Here is a 9,725-nt window from a genome sequence, read left to right on the forward strand (position 1 = left end):
TTGTTTCTCTCATCCTTGCCCAAAGAACTGTGCTAGGGAAAATGTTCAGATATAATAGGGTGGTCACAGCTGTCTTCCAGAGGGTGTCTGAATTGCCACACCTATTCACTCACCATAGTACTGGGCACATACATCTTCAAAGAGCTTTTTCCTTGAAATGTTTATGCATCTATATATTTCCACATTTCTGAGAGCAGGAGTCTGCACAGTGAAGGCAATGATCATAATTTTTCTCCTCATTGTTTCTAATTATTCTTATAAGGTTTACATCTTTGTGAAAGCTAACTGAAGATACAAATTGAATGGAAAAAGGAGTCACAGGCTTGGGGACCAAGGACTCGTCAAGATGGTGATCTCTTTAGCAAGAGATGCCCACTATAGTCATTTTTATTAGTTGAAAATTATTAATTTTCTTTGGGGATTACTTAAGGGAAATATCTCCAAGGAAATGTAGGACCATAAATGATAATAGAATGTAAGAAGCAAGTAGTATTGACACTTCAAGGAAGAAAGCACCGAGTCCCTTCCCAAGGAAAGCTGGTCTTGTCTGTGTTATTTCCCCTTATCTGTTACAGTGACCAATTCTTATACTGCTAACTCTAGATTTGATAAGGGCCACATTCCAGTGTTTATCGTAGCGTGCATAAGAGCATGTGTATGTACAGTAAAATGTGTATTTCTATGGCTTATTCTAATAAGTATTGAATTCACACTGAATTAGCATGTTCTTGGGTGATGTTAATCGTGACAGAACTTTAAGCATAACTCTAGTGGGAGTAATGTCATTTTTTCATTTTTACAAAAAATAAACACTAGTACTCTGGTGTGTACTCTCCTGTAAAATCTGTCTTTATACAGAAATAAGCACTTATTTATTGTCTCAGTCAATTGTGGGAGATAATGACTGGACAGATTGTTTGTCTAGTTCTCAAACTGAATTCTTTTCTTTTCGTCTAACTAAAAGGAATTAATAAATTTAAGTAGGATATATTTTCATCCCCAGCCTAAAGAGGGTAAAATAGGAGTTGACCCAATTTAAGCTCAGTCATGTCAGTTCTTTTTCTCTCAGCCTGAATTAAAACATGTCCCAAATGTTGTTGTTTATCTAAGAATGTGGGAGTGGAGTGGTAGGGGATTGATACCCAGGAAATGGGATTGGAGTAAGAAAAAATTTTGAGAGTATCTCAAGTTATTTCTACTGTGTGTTATAGTGACAATTGTAACATTTGTAAAATATTTTTGCCATAACTTTGTTAAACTTGGTGTTATGGAAACCAGTGAGTGATTTCTCTTGGGTGGTGTTCTATAATAAGTTTTTATGATCCACAGCTATGTGGAGAGACTGCATCTTTTGCAAAAGACATAACCTCAAAATTAACAAAATGAAAACTCCACTATGGAAGTCTTTCTGTATTGTCGCTTCTGTTTAAAAAACAGACTTGAGCGGGGAGCATATTTTTTATTTCTATGTAAAATCCAGAAGATTATGGGTTTTCATAGTTTGTTTTATGACTAACTTGTTCTTGATAACTAAACTCAAAAATTTGCTTTTCATGCTCATTGTTGTTATTGTTTATGGTTTTAATGAATATCAGATTTATTCTCCCCCTCCATTTCGGGAATCACTCAACATGAGCTTTGGTGTGGCTATAAAAGACAGTATTTCTGTGACTTACTGCATTCCTACCCCTCTTTCCTATTCTTCCCATCAATATGTTCCTGCTGCTACTTTTTTGGCTTCTAAGTGCTCCTGGTATCTTTCCATACTTATATACTTCATCCTGGAAATTAAAAGGGTAAGTAAGCATCAGAGCAGCTCTTGTTTCCTGTGCCAACTGCTTCCCATTGGCTGTATTGAACTTGGTGTAGACTGCTGGCTAATGGATTGTGCATGTGCTCTGCTCCCAAGTATCTTGCTGTTTCTGCACCTTCAGAAACCTTCTGTTTCCGTTATCCTTAACACTTTGTGCCTGTTTCCTATGGTTGTAGAGAATGAGTGAACAAGTAAGAACATATAGCAGTTTTCTTTATCATATTGGTCACAATTACCTAGTGTCTATCTCCATCTGTATTATTCTCGCTATATTCTACAATTAAAAGTGTACTTTTTAAAAGCAGAAATCGGAGAATTATTTTTAGTAATTCAGCACCAATTCAAAAGTGAATTTTTTCAGATTGATTAAAATTGAGCATAATTATAAAAAATTGACATATTTGTTCAGATGTTAAAACATTGATGAGTACTCTAGATTTAGCTTTATTTAAAGAAGCTGCAAAAACTTGGAGGTTTCCTGTGAAAATTAGGCTGATGGCAAAGCAACAGGAAGATAAATGATATGTAGTAGTAAATACTTTTGGAAAAGAAAAAGGAACAATGAGGAAATTTGGTTGCTTTAAAGAGATTTTTTATATCTATTAAGAATGCAAAAAAATGCAAAAATAGGAGCAGGCAAGATATTAAAGTGGGTAGGGTTTTTACCCAGCATCCTATATGGAACATAGGAGCACCACAAGGAGTAATTCTTGAGACCAGAGCCAGGAATAATTCCTGAGCATTGCTGGGTGTAGCCCAAAAATAAAAACAATAACAACAAAAGGATACAAAAATTTTTTACTGAACTGATACTGTGATCCTAAAACAGAGGTATCTCTTAGAATAAGCTGTTAATTTATGACTCAATTGCACAGTCTGCCAAAAGCAGTGATTGTTATACCATGGCGTGCTCAGTTTTCATATTACTTAAGAGTAATTTTCTCTTATAAAAACTAATTTATTTTAATGGAGGACCAGTCTAGACAGAGGTAGGGTGTGGAAGTCTTTTAAATTGGAAAGACGTACAAATGAGAAAGAGAAATGTAGTTAACCCTGTAGCCAAACTTGAAAAATATTTTTATCAGAACATATATATCTGTTTTATTAAAAACAATAGAATTTTATTGTGTAGAACAAGTATTTGATGCTAGTGCCTTTCACATGTAAGCCATATTCAGTAGAACTGAGCCACATTCCTGGTAAGTCAAAACGTATTTCAAAACACTTTTCCTACTTGTTCAGCATTTTAAAAATTCTGGTAAGAAAGTTAAATAAATTAACGATAGAAGGGCCAGAGCAATAGTACAGCTGTAGGGTGTTTGCCTTGCACATAGCAGACCCAGGATGAACCTGGGTTTGATCCCCAGCATCCATATGGTTCCCCAAGCCAGGAGTGATTTCTGAGTGCCTAGCCAGGAGTAACCTTGAGCATCACCGGGTGTGGCCCCAAAAACAATAAATAAATAAACAAACAAACGATAGAGAAAGGTAACTCACAACACCCCAGAACAGTGGTGGACAACCTTTTTTTTTTTTTTTTAACTGAGCCAAATCTCGCCAAAACCACGATTGAAATTTATTTTGAGAACCACACAGGGTGCGCGCACTGACAGAGTCTAGGAGTCCTGACTCCTGAAGCGGCAGCCCAGAACACAGAAGAGCCGCTTTAAAAAGTGTAAAGAGCCGCATGTGGCTCGCAAGCCGTGGGTTGCCGACCACTACCCCAGAGTATTTATATGTTAATATCACCATTATTGTTATTATCATCATCATTATTATGACCTGTTTTTCTTCTTTGTGAGTATTTGTGTGATTAGCAGTTGGTTTGAGATCTGCTTCCAACACTGTAGGATCACATTGACTTCCCTGATGAGATAAATTGTTAAATGGGTTCTTTGTGTTTCAAATCTTTGTTTTTCAGATGTTAGTGTTTTGCAGAAAAGGTGTTCCTATACCCTGGGAGAAATGAACTCTTTGAAGCATTGGTTAGATACCCATCTCTAAAGCCGAGTAGGACCCTGATTATTTATTGAGGACTTCAAGACTAAAAGGTTATTAGTGAGTGAAAAGCAATTGAGGAATGAATCTAATAGAAGAAAGTTACCCTGTAATGGACTCAAATGGTTTCAGTTACTCCTATTGTATTATGTTTTCTTCATGTTCCAACTTAAAATGATTAAATACTAGTGGATTAATGGAGAACAAAAGTGGTTTTTACTTTAAAGAGAAATTGACTGTGTTAAAATATGACTGATTTTAACACAACCCTAGCAACTGCTTTGTTGACATCTTCACTTGGAAATTGTCGGGGTACCTTATATCAAATCTCATACTGAATGTACTCTATCTTTAACCACATTCCATCTCTCTTCTCTTTTTTTTCTAAATCAGTCGTTGCCTAGTTATCTAAGCTAGAGCTTAGATATCATATTGACAATTGCTCTTTCAATCATATATTGGTTAAATCATGACCATACCACCCCTAAATCTCTCAAATCCACCGACCTAGTTCTTTCTATTGCCAACACTTAATATAAAGCATGGGCAAGTTACTTAGCTTTACTGTTTCTTGAATATCCTGCCAATAAACTGCAGACAATTAAACTTCGATAAAGTAATTGTAAAGTTTAAATGAGATGATGGGATTAAAAAACTTATTACACAGACCATCAAGCTGAATCTTGCTTACTAACATCCCTCAAATGAGTCATTGCTTTCTTTTTCTTTATTTTTGTTTTGCTTTGCTTGTTTGGGGGCCACATCCAGTGGTACTCATGGCTAACTCCCAGCTCTGCACTCAGGAATTAGTCCCTGTGGGGCTTAGAGCACCAAAGGGGAAGCCGGGAATAGAGCTGAGGTCAGCCACAATTCTTACCACTGAACTACCTTTCCAGCTTCTACTTTTTCTATTTTCAACAACCTTCAATCTGTTTTTCCTTGCTGCAGTTAGCATGATCTTATTGAACAAATCCTTTCATACTACTTACCTGTATAAAAAACCTTATTTGGGGGCCAGAGAGATAGCATGGAGGTAGGTCATTTGCCTTGCATGCAGAAGAATGGTGGTTCGAATCCCAGCATCCCATATGGTCACCTGAGCCTGCCACGAGCAATTTCTGAGTGTAGAGCCAGGAATAACCCCTGAGCACTGCCTGAGCGCCTGCCTGAGGTCGGGTGTGACCCAAACAAACAAACAAAAACCTTATTTGGGGCCAGAGCAATAATACAGCGAGTAGGGCATTTGCCTTGCATATGGCTAACCTAGGTTCACTCCCCAGCATTCCCATATGTTTGATTCCCTGAACCTGCCAGAAGTAACTCCTGAGCACCAGTGGGTGTGGCCCAGAAACAAAAACTAGCACCTCATTCTTCCCATTTCCAGCATCAAATGTCTTCAGTGTAATGAATAGGTTATATATCAGGGGTGGGGAACACGGGGCTCTCGAGCCGCATGCGGCTCCCGGCCGAAATGAATGCGGCTCTTTGCCTCTTCTCATGATTTTGTATACTGTGGCTCTTTGCCAAGTTTGGATTTTGTTCTGCTGCTTCTGAGGAGGGACCTCTGAGGAGAGATCTCGAGCGCGGAGTCCCGCCATACCCCAGGCTGCGTCACCCCATCTCCCGTCCCTTGAAAACAACTGCACGGGCCAGCGAGCCGGGACCCGTTTGTCACATGTTGGGTCACCTCTTGCCGTTAGTTCTTAGTGTGGAGGACGCAGCACACCCTCACCATCACTGCAGGATTTTTACCCTCATTGAAAATGGCAAAATGCAATATGTGTTTAATAGATTATTGTTAAAATTATATGCTTTTGTGTGAGTGTTTGTCTGTTTTGGCAGATCACTGCGTGGTGTGGTTCTCTGACTCACACAGTTTAAAATTTTGGCTCTTTGTGTCAAACTTGTTCGCCACTCCTGTTATATATGATCTTCTGCTGGCTTCCTTGTCTTCCTTTTCTGCTTTCCCTCTCCAAACTGCATCTCTTTCTTGTCACTTTGTTTGCTAATAACTCATCCTTTACGTTGCATACCTATTTTGGTGTGGGACAACAACCAATAGTATTCAGGCTTACTCCTGGTTCTACACTTAGGGATCATTACTAGTGGTACTTGAGGACCATATGGGGTGCCAGGATGGATCTCAGCTGTGTGCAAGGCAAACACCCTACCCTCTATATTATCACTCTGGTCCCTTACACCTCAATTATTCTAAGAAAACTTGTGCTTCCACCCGGGCCAGGTGTTCTTTTTTTAGTGTTTCCTAGGTTTTCCAAATCAGAACACTTTATCCCTGCTTTGTAATTGCCTATTTACCTTTTCTTTTTCTCTGTTAGACTTTGATACCCTTGAGAAGTCCTATTTGTTGCTCACCATTGTATCTTTAGCCCCTAGCAAAGATTTTACTTACAGTAAGCAGACAAGTATTTCTTGAATGAGAGGAGACAATAATCTTTATTCCCTTCAGCAAACTTGGAGACTTGTTTCTGATTTTTCAATACAAGCTACTCATAAAATAACTATAGAAATTCTGCCTCTGTGTCTTGGGACCTTAGAAAAAGAAAGTTCTCTGAGTTAATAAGATACCACTCCTCTACCCTCAGGTAAGACACCCATCTCAACTGCTCTTATAATTAAAGAATAATTGTCTTTGGAGATTTATTGTGAAAAGGGGTTCCTCAACTTTTTCCACTTATGACCCCTCTCATCTGAGAAACTTTTTTTTTTTTGGTTTTTGGGTCACACCCGGCAGCGCTCAGGGGTTACTCCTGGCTCTGTGCTCAGAAATCGCTCCTGGCAGGCTCAGGGAACAATAGGGGATGCCAGGATTCGAACCTCCGTCCTTCTGCATGAAAGGCAAATGTCCTACCTCCATGCTATCTCTCTGGCCCCAATCTGAGAAACTTTTGCATAAAACCAAATATATATTAAAGAATAACAAATATTTACTGATAATAAGTCAAGACATTTATTTTTAAATTAAAAAAACTTTATAACACCATATGGGAATATAACCACAGTTTGAAAAATTAAGATCAATTTTATTTATTTTGGGCCGGAAAGATAGTATGGAGGTAAAGCGTTTGCCTTTCATGCAGAGGGATGGTGGTTTGAATCCTGGCATCCCATATGGTCCCCTGTGCCTGCCAGGGGCGATTTCTGAGTGTAGAGCCAGGAGTAACCCCTGAGCGCTGCCGGGTGTGACCCAACCCCCCCAAAAAAGATCTATTTTATTTATTTATTTATTTATTTTTGATTTTTGGTTCACACCCGGCTGTGCTCAGGGGTTACTCTTGGCTATCTGCTCAGAAAAAGCTCCTGGCAGGCACGGGGGACCATATGGGATGCCGGGATTTGAACAAACCACCTTAGGTCCTGGGTCAGCTGATTGCAAGGAAAACACCTCTGTGCTATGTCTCCTGCCCCTTATTTTATTTTATTTTATTTTTAATTTATTTTTGTGGGTCACACCCAGTGGCATTCAGGACATACTCCTGGCTCTGCAGTCAGGTATCACTCCTGGTGGCTCAGGGGACCTGGCTGTGCAAGGCAAGTGTCCTGCACACTCTACTGATGCTCTGCCCCCAAAATCCTTTTGCTCAATCAAAACTCAGTACAGGAAGTTTGGGCAGAATTCTAAACTCCCTTTTTTCAGTTTGACATTCAGTCTCTGAATTCTCCATGCCAAGCACATAAATTAATTGTTAATTTTGGGTGGGGGGAGACATCTAGATTTTTTTTGCAAATCTAATGAAAAATTTGGATCTTTCATTCTTTTTTTTTGGGGGGGGGGGTCACACCCGGCAGTGCTCAGGGGTTACTCCTGGTTCTACGCTCAGAAATCGCTCCTGGCAGGCTTGGAGGACCATATAGGATGCCAGGATTCAAACCACCGTGCTTCTGCATAGAAGGCAAACACCCTACCTCCATGTTCTTTTTCTGACCCCTAGATCTCCCCCCCCCCCCGCCAGATCTTTTATTCTTACTGAGTTTTGAGACATCCTTACATATTTTGGATATAAGTTATGTATCAGATACATGATCTGCAATATTGCAGTCTTTGACTTGTTTTCCTTTCTTTTTTTTTTTTCTTTTTTAGTTTTTGGGCCACACCCTGCGTTGCTCAGGGGTTACTCCTGGCTGTAAGCTCAGAAATAGCTCCTGGCAGTCATGGGGGACCATATGGGACACTGGGATTCGAACCAACCACCTTTGGTCCTAGATTGGCTGCTTGCAAGGCAAACACCGCTGTGCTATCTCTCCGGGCCCTGACTTATCTTTCAATCCACTTTTTTTTTTGGGGGGGGGGTCACACCCAGCAGTGCTCAGGTGTTACTCCTGGCTCTACATTCAGAAATCGCTCCTGGCAGGCTCGGGGGACCACATGGAATGCTGGGATTTGAACCACCATCTTTCTGTATGCAAGGCAAACGCCTTACCTCCATGCTATCTCTCCGGCTCCCGTCTTTTAATTCTTTTTATTTTTCTTGAAGATAATTTATTATTATTGTGTCAGCAAGCCAAGTACAGGTTCCAGTTTTATTGAGTCAGCAAGCCAAGTATAGCTTCTAGAAGAGGAAACAATGATTGAACCAAGACATTCCCATCACATTAAACCAAGACATTCCCATCACATTCCCATTCGTTTCTGCACCTTGTGTGTGCAATATGCTGCACCCTGTCAGCACATATGAGCACATGCGCATCTCGTGGGATTCCTTACAGACCGAGCTTCGTTCTTCTCCAGTGCCGCCTCTTGGATTTGTACCTGATCTTATTACCAGTTTTCATCCGAATCCATTGAGGAATGGGCTGCTTCTGCTTTTTGTTTCTTGGCCAGGAACTGCTTGATCCTAAACGTCTTGTGGGAAGACGTGGCGAACACCGGCCACGTTTGCACAGCGGCGATGGTGGAGAAAAGGAGAGAAAAAGCTAATTCCTTCCTTCCTTCCTTCCTTCCTTCCTTCCTTCCTTCCTTCCTTCCTTCCTTCCTTCCTTCCTTCCTTCCTTCCTTCCTTCCTTCCTTCCTTCCTTCCTTCTTCCTTCCTTCCTTCCTTCCTTCCTTCCTTCCTTCCTTCCTTCCTTCCTTCCTTCTTCCCTCCCTCCCTCCCTCCCTCCTTCCCTCCTTCCCTCCTTCCCTCCTTCCCTCCTTCCTTCCTTCCTTCCTTCCTTCCTTCCTTCCTTCCTTCCTTCCTTCCTTCCTTCCTTCCTTCCTTCCTTCCTTCCTTCCTTCCTTCCTTCCTTCCTTCCTTCCTTCCCTCCCTCCCTCCCTTCCTCCCTCCCTCCCTTCCTTCCTTCCGTCCTTCTTTATTGGTTTTTGGGCCACACCCGGCAGCGTTCAGGGGTTACTCCTGGCTCTGCGCTCAGAAGTCACTCCTGGCAGGCTCGGGGGGACCATATGGAATGCCGAAATTCGAACCACCGTCCTTCTGCATGCAAGGCAAATGCCTTACCTCCATGCTATCTCTCTGGCCCAGTAAAAGCTAATTCTTAATGGTATTTCAAAGAGTCAAATTTTAAGTTTTTGATACATGTAAACTTTCTCCTTTTTTTTGGTGGTGGGAGCATACCCAGTGGTGCTTTGGGGACTACTTCGGGCTTTTTGCTTATGGATAACTCCTGTTGATCCTCAGGGAACCATATATGGTGCTGTATATAAAGCATGGGCTCTAATCTATTGAGCTATTTTTCTGGCCCTATGAATTTTAATTTTATAAAGTGGAATTGTTTCCCAAACTGTTACTTTCCTGAATGTTTAGTTTATTAAAGTGCTTTATTTGGGGGCCGAAGAGATAGCACAGCAGTAGGGTGTTTGCCTTGCATGCAGCCAACCAAGGACGGATGGTGGTTCAATTCCCGGCATGCCATAAGGTTCCCAAGTCTGCCAGAAGCGATTTCTGAGCACAGAGCCAGG

At 40.9% G+C, this 9,725-nt stretch overlaps 1 pseudogene; it reads right to left on the bottom strand.

The window, feature by feature from the left end:
• Nucleotides 1-8,491: 8,491 nt before the first annotated feature.
• LOC126011757 (60S ribosomal protein L39-like) lies at nt 8,492-8,729 on the bottom strand (annotated as a pseudogene).
• Between the last annotated feature and the right edge of the window lie 996 nt (nt 8,730-9,725).

Source organism: Suncus etruscus, chromosome 6 (genome assembly GCF_024139225.1).
Source record: "Suncus etruscus isolate mSunEtr1 chromosome 6, mSunEtr1.pri.cur, whole genome shotgun sequence".
Taxonomy (NCBI): domain Eukaryota; kingdom Metazoa; phylum Chordata; class Mammalia; order Eulipotyphla; family Soricidae; genus Suncus; species Suncus etruscus.